This window comes from Castanea sativa, chromosome 11 (assembly GCF_040712315.1).
Source record: "Castanea sativa cultivar Marrone di Chiusa Pesio chromosome 11, ASM4071231v1".
Classification (NCBI taxonomy): Eukaryota; Viridiplantae; Streptophyta; class Magnoliopsida; order Fagales; family Fagaceae; genus Castanea; species Castanea sativa.
The window spans coordinates 29,666,724-29,679,983 of NC_134023.1; positions in this window are offsets into that span (position 1 = coordinate 29,666,724).

Here is a 13,260-nt window from a genome sequence, read left to right on the forward strand (position 1 = left end):
ATAAAGTCATGAAAGTTGACTGTCACTTTGAAGATTACTACATCTTAATCCTTGAGTACCCAATTTAATCCTTTAAGTTACATCATATATTTATGAAATCCAATTTCATAAATATATATTTTAGTAACTCCTTACTAAAATGGTTAGGCCTAACACTCTGAATAACCAAACCCATTAAATTTATCTCAAGGGAATATTTTATATCTCCGTTAAGAGATTATGAATTCCATCTTGAGAATATATGTGGCTGCCCAACATACTAAGGTTTGATCATGACTTTAGATCTCGCTCTTGATATATCAAAGCAACCTAAAATTCATGATCAGGTTCATTATTCTCTCAGGATTAAGACTTCATGTAAATAAAATTCGTGAGATTTATTATTCATTTGACAGTCGTTAAGAGAATAATAAATCTCACAGCGGTCTAGTTCAATATGTCTTAACTCTTAAAACATATCAACTAGAAGTCTCCACTTCCATGATTAAAACAAATCATCTTAATTGATATGTTATAGTCTTCTCAAATGAAATGCCCAATTTCAGCACCGACTACGAACTAAAATTTTGAGTTTACAAAGAACTTGTAATTTATATCTTCTGTGACTAAATCACATACTATGCATTTCATGGACTATATGATAATGTCTAAATATTCATGTTACCATTATCTTAGATAATAATAAAAGTAATTTATTAATCACAACATTATGTCATGCATAATGTCATACATATACAATAGGATTTAAGGGCACTAATCCTAACAAAACTCTATAGTAATCGTTACATTATAACCTTCAATAGTAATTGAATAAACAAACACTATGGGTTCCATTATAACAAGTAATGGAGAAAGCTTAGTGCAAAATGAAGGGATAGAGAGATTCCAGACAGCGCAGCAAGATCATTATGATGCTAGGGTATGCTTGTAGGTATAGTATATGTAGTAAGTAATGAGGAGCATTTAGGGTAGTATTAGTAGTGAGAGAAAGAGAGTATTTACTAAAGTTGCTAGGAATGGATAAGAGATTATAAGTAGAGGTTTGAGGGGTATTAGTGAACCAGGGGCTGAAGAGCTTAGTTTCTAAGTTTGAAGCTAAAAATTTAGAAGCTCAGAACCTTACTAAAAGCTTAAAGAAATTAGAGAAAGAGGAAAAATAGAGAAGTTTATGAGAGAGTTCTTCTCTATTGGTGTGTGTTAAGATGTTGGTAGAAAGCTCTATTTGCAGTTAAGTTTAAAGGGTTTTTTAGCAAATAATCTCTACCAAAATTAGTCTCAATCTTCAGAAAATTCTTAGAGAATCATTCTTAGGATTTAGCCAAGAGTGGTCAGTTCAACTTTAGAATGTTCTTGGTGTTTTGGATAATAGCAGTTGGAGTTGTTCTAACTTAGCATTAAATACTAATTGTCCTCAGCCAATGGGATTAGAGCATGTTTTACACTAATGATCTTGGTTGTCTGCTGCTAGTATCAGAGCTTCCCAGGGCAAATTGTGTGACCCTAAGTCAGGTGTCAATCTTGGAGCCTTCTGCTGGAAACTTTGCTGGAGATCTCCTTGGTGCCCTCCAAACCACAGTTCCCTAAGTTTCTCCATTTGGGTTCATGTGCTTGGTTAATGAACTAAAAAGTATACATTTTTGGCATAGTAATGAGTTGTTTACAAGTTATTCCAAAAGCTCCCATGGTCTGTTCATAGATGCTCCTAATTCCTTGGCTGATTGTGTTGGAGAAAAGGGAGAGAATGGCTAGCTACACCTTCACAGCCCTATGTCTTGTCAGCACAGCTTTATGTCACATCAGTAATCAAGAAAATTAGATTGCCAAGGAAGGGCTTAAGCTCAACTGGACATGTGTCCTCTTCTGATTTGATTTGATAAGCTGAAAATGATAGTAATGTGCCCCAACTATCATCTTAGTTGTGCTGAAACTTGGCTAGTGGCTAGTCTAACCACTTTAGTTACTCAAGTGAACCTTGGTTGCTGAGATTAGCAAATGGGCTGGGCCGTCTCGGCAAGGCCTTGTTGTTGGGCTTCTTTGAGCTTGTTCATCTGTACAAAATGAATAGTTTTGCTATAGGTAATATACATGTGCATTTATAGTTAGAGTTTCTTACGAAAAAAATAAGTATAGTTCCCATAAATTTTGTAGAAGAAGTAGTTTGAAAAGATGAGTAATATAACATAAGTAGTTTATGCCTCCCATGAGTTAGGGACTTTAGTATATGAAAATATGGTTTTGCCAATGAATAGTTTTGGGCTTTAAGCGTAATGTAATTGTTCTTGCCAAATGATATTTGGGTTTTAATAGAATAATTGTTTGCCTAATAGTTTTGGGTTTTTTTTTTATAAAATAGTATTGGGCTTTTTGTAAAATTTGCCTAAATAATATTAGGCTTTTGTAAATAGTTTCCAAAATGTTATTGGGCTTTTGTAAATAGTTTCCAAAATATTATTGGGCTTTTGTAAATAGTTTGAGGTTTTGTAAAAATATTGCCATGTAGCAATGGACTTAGTAAAAGTGTTGTTTAGCAACAGGCTTTAGGGTGTAGTGTAGCAACGAGCTTTAGAGGTGCCGTGTAGCAACGAGCTTTAGGGTGCCGTGTAGCAACGGGCTTTTGTAAAGAGAGTTTTTTTGAGCTTTTTGGATTTTGCCCACAAGGTAATTGAGTTTGGGCTTTTGTAGAGATGGTATAATTTTGTGGGCCAATTTCAGTAGTGGTATGATAAGTATTTGTGTAGGAGCCCAAGTTGGGTATGTTAGGATGTGTGCCCTTAAATCTTATTGTATGATGCTATGTATGTTATTATGTATGACATTACGTATGAATTAATGTTGTGATTAATAAAGTTGCTTTATTTTATCTAAAATAATGGTAACATGAATATTGGGACATTATCATATAGTCCATGAGATGCATTGTATGTGATTTAGTCACAGAAGATGTAAATCACAAGTTCCTTGTAAACTCAAAATGTAGTTCGTAGTCGGTGATGAAATTGGGCATTTCATCTGTGAAGACTATAACATATCAACTAATATGATTTGTCTTGATCATGGAAATGGAGATTTCTAGTTGGTATGTTGATATTTTTTAAGAGTTAAAACATAATGAACTAGACCGTTGTGAGATTTATTATTCTCCTAATGACTGTCAAATGAATAATAAACTCACGACTTATATTTGCATGAACTCTTAATCTTGAGAGAATAATGGACTTGATCATGAAGTATAGGTTGTTTTGATATATCAGGAGTGAGATCTAAAGTTACGGTCAAAACCTCAGTATGTTGGGCAACCACATTTAGTGTTGATGGAACATATATTCTTAAGATGGAATTCATAGTCTCTTAATGGAGATACAAAATATTCCCTTGAGATATAAGTTTAATGGGTTTGTTATTCAGAGAGTTAGCCTAACCACTTTAGTAAGGAGTTACTAAAGTATATATTTATGGAATTGGATTTCATGAATATATGATGAATAACTTAATGGATTAAACCGGGTACTCAAGGATAAGATGTAGTAATTTACAAAGTGGCAGTCTACATTCATGACTTTATATTACTACGAATATTTTATGAAGGGGTTGCATGTACAATAAATTTTTGAGATATAATTTAAAAATAAGGCTTAGAGTGCAACTATATTTATATAGTGATATTAAATATAGTTAATGGTAACTTTGGACTTGTCAAGAGTTAAAAGAAAAGCCCAAGGCCTAGTGAAACTAGTGTCTTATTAGTCCCTTTTGGTCCCATTCCAAGCCACACACTTAAGCCCAATTGGAAAGGCCCAAAAGGCCAGCCTCATTAGATAATCTGTTAGATACAAAGGGAGAAACATACAGAATTTTCTGTAGAGAATTGTAAGAACACTATTGCGAAGTAGCGTAAGAAGTGTTAGACACTTTGACATTCTCCCTTTGGAACTGATTGAGAGACCACACATCTTGGGTGTTAGTGGAATTGGAGTGAAGATTGAAAGTGTTCCCAAGTGCTTCTAATCTTCGGTTTTGAAATTCACCGCTCCACGGTACAGTCTCTGGTTCTCAAATTCTGAAACTTACATAGTGCATGTTAACATTTATGAATGAAGTAGGTTCGTTATTTTTCTACTGCATACATGCATATTTCCATCAGGGTAATATGTGGGATATAATGGGTAATATTTGTGAGAGAGCCCAAATTAATTTATGGGCTTGTATGGGTATTTTAGTGAGTGGGCAAATGAGATTAGGGCCTGAAAATTCGTACCACAACATTTAGCCCCCTGAGTCACATGTGAGCAATTTTTGTTTAGTCACACATGCAAGTTTGAAGTTTGGTAGCAGTTGTGAATAGTGGGCTTCTGTAACTCTCCCACGTTCAGGACCTTGGTGGGTTTTCAGTTATTCCCTAGGTTTCTTACATTAAATGCTAGTCTCTTCCCCATGTCTTGTCACTTGCAGCTTTCATGTTTACTAGTAAAAAGGTTGGTCTTGGTTGCTTCTTTTTTATCTTGGATTGACAAATAGAGAGATTAAGGCAGAGGGAGAGCCTTTTCTTCTTCTTCTTCCTATTTTCGGCCAAAGTTGAGAGTGACTGAGATTTTCGGCAAAGCGTAGAGAGAAACAGAGCTTTTTCTTCCTCTTTTTCTTGTCTTCAACCAAGAGTGAAAGAAACATAGAACTTCGGCAAAATTTTAAGAGGGAACTAAGATTTTCTTTCTTCCTTTTTTGCTTTCGGCCAGGTGAGAGAGAAACTATAATTTCTATTGTTTCTAGTGTTTTCTCTACCATTTTTTTTTATTCTTAGAGAAATATTTCTGCTTCTATGAGTCATGGTTGAAAGAGAAGAACTGTTGGGTTTTGGTGGTGCTGGTACTACCGGAGTGGCTGTGCTAGGTGGTGAGGTTGTGGCTAGAGGTATGGTTGAGGTTGTTGTCATGGGTGGTGGTGCAGAGGCCAGGCGAGGAAAGCCTTTGTTGCCACTGTAAGACCCATGGTATTGCTCAACTTCTTTGTTTCTAGCAGTTGGGGCTCCTGAGGTTAGCCCACCTGGTGTGCCAAAGAAGTGGATTCTGAAAGGTGAAGCCCCTAGCTATGAGACAGCATGGGTTCCAGCAGCTTCTAGCATAATGGACCTGCGATTCTAGCTGAAAGAGCTTCTGCCAATACCTATTCAGTTTTTGTGTCCTTGTGGCATAACCGTTGGCTGGTCCGATTGGGTAGAGTAAGAGGTTGCTGATGAAGAATTCTATCACATTCTAAGGAATGCCAAGATTATATAAATAGCCAAGAGGTAGACCAAGTAGTGATAGGTTCTCCCTTGAATGAGTCTTCTACCAATGCTCAGCCTATTCCAAACACAAGAGCAGCTTTTGCATGGGCTACTAGGTAGTATTTAGGATTTGCTGAGTGGTGTGCTGACCTCAATGGCTGGGTGGTTCATGGTGGAGATGTTCCCATAGAATGGAGTGAGAATAACACCATTATAAGATTCCCTAAGTCTAATCTAGCCACTGGTTCAACAAAGAGATCTCGTGGCAAATCACCTCCTTCAGAAGACAAGCCCAAAAAGGTGAGGTGCAAGAGAGCAAGTACTGAAAAGCCCAAGACTGGTGGTCCTAAGCCCCCAACTACTGTTCAATTTGATTCTAGTGCAGTTCCAGCTACTAAGTCCAGTGTCCCAGCTATTGCTTCTGCTAGTACACTCTTGCCATTGAAGAAATACAGAAGGAAGACTAGAGTTAGCAAGATAAAGGTACTTGAATCTTCAGAAGAGGTATTCTTGTAGAGCCCTTATCTTCTTACATCTTTTCTATCCTTTTTCTTTTCTTCTTTGCCTTTATTTGTGGTGCTAACCATATGTTTTTGTGGTTGCAACTGTCTGGTGAGAGTGAAGAGACACAGTCAGAAGAGTATGATTTTGAGGACATAGTTGTTGACTTGGGTAAACTATTGTTCCTTGCTTTGGTTTCTTCTCATGTTTCCTTTCCTGATGTCCTTTATTCTCTAGGTCCAACTGATGAAGACATAGAGATTGCTAATAAGGGTCTTGATGTTACTGTCACTGCTGGAGACACTGCTGCTGGTATGCCTAGCCAAGAACACACTGTCAAGGATCCTGATGTCACTGTCACTATCACTGCTAGAGAGGCTGTTGCTAGTATGCCCAGCCAAAGGCACATTGTTTCTTTGACTATTCATAATGTACACCAGAGCAAGGAACCACCAAGTATGATAATTCTGAGTCATTTACATTGAGTAGAGTAAGCTTCTTGTTCAATAATGCTTGGCTATATGAGTGCTTTCTATTACTGCTGGAGATATAATCATGTTCATTTTTGCAGAGTAGCAGAGTGAATCTTCCAATGCTGCTTTTAAGAGAATGAGTCTTAAGGAATTCTTGGAGCAATTTGCAGAAGATGAGAAGGAGAAAATGGCAGCTGATTTCTATCCTCTTTCAAGTAATACCGTCATGTTCCAATGGTCTGAGGTTCCTAGAGAAGGTCAGCCACTGCTGGAAGATATTGTAAGGAAATATCCTCATTTTATGACTGGATGCAAGCTAGGTGATTCTTTGAGGAAATCTGGACTTCAGTTGCTTGTTGCAATACTGCTGGATATACAGGGTACAAAGCTTGAGAGTACAAATTTGAAGAAGGAACTTGAGTGGAAGAATGCTCCCAAGGATTTGTTGTTCATGAAGTTCGGAGTCCAATTTATTCTTGATAAGATTCGGACAACTGCTGAGGCTTGTATTACTCGAGATAATGAGAATAAGTTGAGTAAGCTTGTAGTGAAGATAGTTGATCTTGAGAAAGAAATTGTAGCAAAGACAGTCGAGCTTTTTCTTCTAATGAGTCAAAGGGACAAAATGGTGTAGTCATCGTCAGCTGGAGGTGCTTCTTCCTTAGCTGAAACCTTAGGCGATGGCTTATTAGACTAGCTTTTTATTAGTAGCTTAGTATTTTGAACAATCTGTCCTTAAGTTATGATGTAATGGAACAAGTTATGTATTTTGGATTGATTCAGCTGTGTAGGCTAAGTTTTGTGAAAAGGTGCATCAGCCATATGAACTTCATGTGGTAGTTTGATATTTCTCCAGCTATACAAGCTGTGTTTTGTTTATGTACAAGTATATAGATTTTTTTATGACAATTGTTTTATTTACCAAAGAATAGTATGTTCAAGCTAAAATATAGTCATGGAAATCATATATATAATTTTTGAAAATATTTATTGTGCTCATGACTATTTTGGTTCAAAACACCCAATTGTTAAAGCTATAACTTTATTCATAGTTCAGAGTATGCTTGTTTATGTATGGAAAGTAATATTAGAGTGCTTGTAATTGTAAGAAATTCAATGCTTACTTCTTATTCACATAGTAGTATTTTAGGTTGTACAAGGAGAGTTACTTGGTACATACTTAGTTATAAAGGGAGAAACATATAGAATTTTTTATTAGAGAAATAATAAGAAAAAGATATCATTGTGAAATGGTGTGTATGTGTGAGTGAAGCCACTTAATCATTCTCCCTTAGAAACTGATTAAGAGACCACACTTCTTGGGCGTAAAGTGGAATTGGAGTGAAGATTATGTTAGGATTAGTGCCCTTAAATCCTATTGTATGATGCTATGTATGTTATTATTTATGACATTATGTATGACTTAATGTTGTGTTTAATAAAGTTGTTTTACTATTATCTAAAAATAATGGTAACATGAATATTGGGATATTATTATATAGTCCATGAGATGCATTGTATGTGATTTATGTGATTTAGTCACAAAAGATGTAAATCACAAGTTCCTTGTAAACTCAAAATGTAGTTCGTAGTCGGTGATGAAAATTGGGCATTTCATCTGCAAAGACTATAACATATCAAGTAAGATGATTTGTCTTGATCATGGAAATGGAGATTTCTATTTGGTATGTTGATATGTTCTAAGAGTTAAAATATATTGAACTGGACCGTGTGAGATTTATTATTCTTCCAACGACTGTCAAATGAATAATAAACTCACAACTTGTATTTACATGAACTCTTAATCCTAAGAGAATAATGGACCTGATCATGAGGTGTAGGTTGCTTTGATATATCAGGAGTGAGGTCTAAAGATACGATCAAAACCTCAGTATGTTGGGCAACCACATTTAATGTTGATGGAACATATATTCTCAAGATGGAATTCATAGTCTCTTAACAGAGATACAAAATATTCCCTTGAGATAAGTTTAATGGGTTTGTTATTCAGAATGTTAGGCCTAACTACTCTAGTAAATTGTTGCTAGAGTATATATTTATGAAATTGGATTTCATAAATATGTGATGAATAACTTAAAGGATTAAACTGGGTACTCAAAGGATTAAACTGGGTACTCAAGGCTAAGACGTAGTAATTTACAAAGTGGCAGTCTACATCCATGACTTTGTGTTTTTATGAATATTTTAATGAAGGGGTTGCATGTACGATAAAGTCTTGGAATATAATTTATAAATAAGGCCTAGAGTGCAACTATATTTATATAGTTGTATTAAATATAGTTAATGGTAACTTTGGACTTGTCAAGAGTTGACAGAAAAGCCTATGGCCCATGGCCCATTGGAGCTAGTGTCTTATTGATCCCTTTTGGTCCCACTCCCAGCCATGCACTTAAGCCCAATTGGAAAGGCCAGCCCAATTAGATAATCGGTTAGAAACAAAGGGAAAACATACAGATTTTTTTGTAGAGAATTGAAAGAACACTATTGTGAAGTAGTGTAAGAAGTGTTAGACACTTTTTGATATTCTCCTTTGGAACTGATTGAGAGACCATACATCTTGGGCGTTAGTGGAATTGGAGTGAAGATTGAAAGTGTTCCCAAGTGCTTCTGATCTTCTGTTTTGAAATTCACCGCTCCAAAGTACACTCTCTTGTTCTCTAATTCTGAAACTTACATAGTGTATGTTAACATTTATGAATGAAGTAAATTCGTTATTTTTTTCACTGCGTACATGCATATTTCCATCATATTAAAAGTGTTCCCAAGTGCTTTCGATCTTTTGTTTTGAATTTCACCACACCAATGTACGCTTTCTTGTTCTTAAATTTTAAAATTTACATAGTGCATGTTATCAATCATGAATGAAATAGATCCTTGTTTGTTGCTTCCGCTGTGTGTTTTGTATGAGATACAAAACTAGTTTTTCCAACAATGGCTTCCCAAGTAGAGCATGGTAAAAGGCAGGTGAGTCGATCACATGAAATCTAGTGAGAGCAACAGTGGGCCCCACTTTGAGGACTAGCTACATGCTTCCAATAGTGTACTCATGAATTCTAGCAAAACCAGAAACTTCAATTAGCGATTCTGCTAAGTGGAATTCCAGTTGCTTTAAGTGTGCTGGTTGGGACAAGATTGAGTGATGCACCAATGTCGACTAGTGCCCTTCTTATGTGAACATCATTGATTTGAGTAGCAACATATAATAGTCTACTATGATCAGGGTGTTGTACCTCCATATCCTCATCGGTGAAGGTAGTGGCATTAGTAGTCTCTAGGAAAGCTCGACTGACATGAACTTCAACTTTGAGGTAGTGTGTTCCGGAGTTAGCAGTAATGGATATAAGAGCTTCGATCACTATCCTCCTTGACTCCTCCTTGAGCCCTAACTGGTTGAACAAAGTCTGAAAGGTAGGACTCCTTTGAAGAGCGGAGATAGCTGCTAGAGGTATACTTGTATTGCTGGCCATTTCATCCTCATCACCACTTGTATGAAAGAGTATAGCTGTTGTGGCTTTCCCTCTGTGATACTGAGGCAGTGGGTTCCACTAGACCTTTTTAAGGTGCCATCTGAAATCTTTTGGTGAAATGTTCTCCGAATTACTCTATAATCTCTAACTCCATGACTCACATATTGATGATACCGACAATAAAAGGTTTTTCGTATGTCCTCCAAAGTAGGCTCTCAGCTAGGCTTGAAGGGCTTAAGCACTTCATCAGCCATCTATTTGTCGATGACAGCATTCATTTTTTCATTGGTGCATGGTGTGGGAGGGTACTCTTCTAGTTCTTCTTCTCTTCTTCGCTTCATTCTAGCCACTGGTTCACTGTTGGAGACCGTGAGAGCTTGAGGAACATTCTTCTTTTGTGACTTTGGCTTTTTAGCGGAGCAGGGCTTGACTGGTACTGCTATCTTACGAGCTTTCTGGAGCAACTAGGCAAACTGAACAATGTCAAGATTCTCCAAATGAGTCTGGTACTCATGGGACATGTTGTCGATGCAAATTTCCACAAGCTTTTGTTCTTTGTACTGCCCACAACAATTAAGAGCAGTATCTCTAAATAGTCGGATGAAGAAGAGTCCTTTAAAGGACTTTTGCTTGGTGCTGTGAAGTGTGAGGATAGTAACTTTGTCCTCCCTATGGAAATGTTTTGAGTAGAAACTTTCAACCATGTCATCCCATGTGACAATGGAACCTGGATGGAGAATGGAATACCATAGAATCAAGAAACTTGTTGACATGCTTAACATCATAAAGAGTGAAGGTGGGAGTCTCATATTTTTTCGGATATGGCTTACTCAATAACTCAGCTGGGTATGGCGGCCTTCGAACAAAGTACCTTGGTTCCCTTGGCTGGCTAATTCTTTCCATATTGAGGATTTCCAGTGACTGATCCTCTCTCCTGCTATGTTATAGGATCTGGACCTTCAGGTAATGGCTGGGGTACTAGTTCTTGAGCCTCTTTCAAGACTCTCATAAATTCAAAAAGTTTAAATTGAGCTTGTTGCATTCCTTGTAACATCTCCAGGAGAAAAGAGAATTGATGGTCAGAATTCTCTTGATTAACTTCATGTTGGTCAGCTTGTTCATCTTGTGCAGCTAGGCTGCGACGACTTTTTGCTGCTGAAGGGTTGTTGTTTTGAGTCCCTTCTTGCCAACTATTCTATAGCCTACGAGGCAAGGTGAATTCTTGACTTCAGTAGGCTCCTTAGTGAAGTCACCAAAATGTCGGGGAAGAAAAAATTTTCCTTCCAACAAATGAGATTTGTGTTGGGTTAGGGGCCTAAACCGAAACTCAACAATGGGCTTGAAGCACGGCCTAAAGGTTATCAGTGAAGATTTGGAGAATTCACCTTACTTTATGCCTTGAGCCTAGGTTGGGACTGACAAGGATTATGGGATGGCCCAAAAACATTTCCTATAGCAAACTCGTCAGCATAACAGAAAAGTGTACTGCAATAAAGAATTAGCTAGTAGTAAGATATTCCAACGGTAGATATTCCAGCAGTAAAATATTCCAACGGTAAAACGAGACAGAACAAAATAAACCTCCAGCTGTTAATAATTTGACAGATTAAGGAGAATGTCTACATCTCCAAAACCATCATCCATAGGTTCTAGTGAGAAAAAATCCTGTAATACAAAAACATGAGGGAAAAACTCAATAGTAATTATTACATTATAACCTTCAATAGTAAATGAATAAACAAGCACTATAGGTTCCATTATAACAAATAATGGAGAAAGCTTAGTGTGAGATGAAGGGAGAGAGAGATTCCAGCTAGTGCAACAAGATCATTATGATGTCAGGGTATGCTCATGAGTATAATATATGTAGTGAGTAGTGAGGAGCATTTTGGATAGTATGAGTAGTGAGAAAAAGAGTGGATTTAGTAAAACTGCTTGGACTTTCTACTAGGTATGGTTAAGAGCTTATAAGTAGAGGTGTGAGGGGTAAATGAGCTAGGGCCTGAAGAGCTTAGTTTCTAAGTTTAAAGCTAAGAACTCAAAAGCTCAAAACCTCACTAAGAGCTTAAAGAAAATTAGAGAGAGAGGAAAAATAGAGAAGTTTATGAGAGAGTTCTTCTCTATTGGTGTGTGTTGAGATGTTGGTAGAGAACTCTAATTATAGTTAAGTTTAAGGGCTTTTTAGCAAATAATCTTTGCCAAAATCAATCTTAATCTTCAATAAATCCTTAGAGAATCGTTTCTAGGATTTGGCCAAGAGTGGTAAGTTCAGCTTTAGAATGTTCTTGCTGGTTTGGGTAATAGCAGTTGGAGTTCTAACTTAGCATTAAATGCTGATTGTCCTCAGCCAATGGGATTAAAGCATGTTTTAGGCTAATGATCTTGGTTGTCTACTGCTAGTATTAGAGCTTCCCAGGGTAGATTGTGTCACCCGAAGCTAGATGTCAATCTTGGAGCCCTCTGCTGGAAACTCTACTAGAGATCTTCTTGGTGCCCTCCAAACCACAGTTTCCTAAGTTTCCCCATGTGGGTTCATGTGCTTAGTTCATGAACCAAAAAGTATACATTTTTGGCATGGTAATGAGCTGTTTACAAGTTATTCCAAAAACTCCAATGGTCTGTTCATGGCTGCTACTAATCCCTTGACTAATTGTGGTGGAGAAAAGGGAGAGAATGGCTGGTTGCAGCTTCACAACCCTATGTCTTGTCAGCACAGCTTTATGTCACATCAGTAATCAAGAAAATCTGCTTGCCAGGGAAGGGTGTAAGCTTAACTGGACATGTGTCCTCTTTTTACCTAATTTGATAAGTTGAAAATGATAGTAATGGGCCCCCAGCTATCAGCTTAGTTGTGCTGAAACTTCACTAGTGGCTAGTCTAACCACTTTAGTTACTCAAGTGAACCTTGGTTGTTGAAATTGGCACATGGGCTAGGCTAACTCGGCTGGGCTTTGTTGGGGGGCTTCTTTGGGCTTGTTCATCCCTACAAAATGAATAGTTTTGTCATGGACAATATACATGGGCTTTTATAGTTAGATTTTCTTATGGAAAAAATAAGTATAGTTCCCATAAATTTTATAGAAGTAGTATTAAAAGATGAGTAATATATCATAAGTAGTTTATGCTTCCCATGATTTAGTGTCTTTAGTATAAGAAAGCCAAGGAATTTTTTAGGGCTTTGAGCATAATGAAATTGTTTTTGCCAAATGATATTTGGGCTTTAATAGAATAATTGTTTTCCCAATAGTTTTGGGTTTTTTTGATAAAATAGTATTGGGCTTTTTATAAAATTTGCCAAAATAATATTGGGCTTTTGTAAATAATTGCCAAAATAATATTGGGCTTTTGTAAATAGTTGCCAAAATGTTATTGGGCCTTTTTAAATAGTTGCTAATTGGGCTTTTGTAAATAGGTTCCAAAATAGTATTTGGGCTTTTGTAAATAGGTGCCAAACTATTATTGGGCTTTTGTAAATTGTTTGAGATTTTGTAAAAATATTTTCATGTAGCAACGGACTTAATAAGAGTGTTGTATAGCA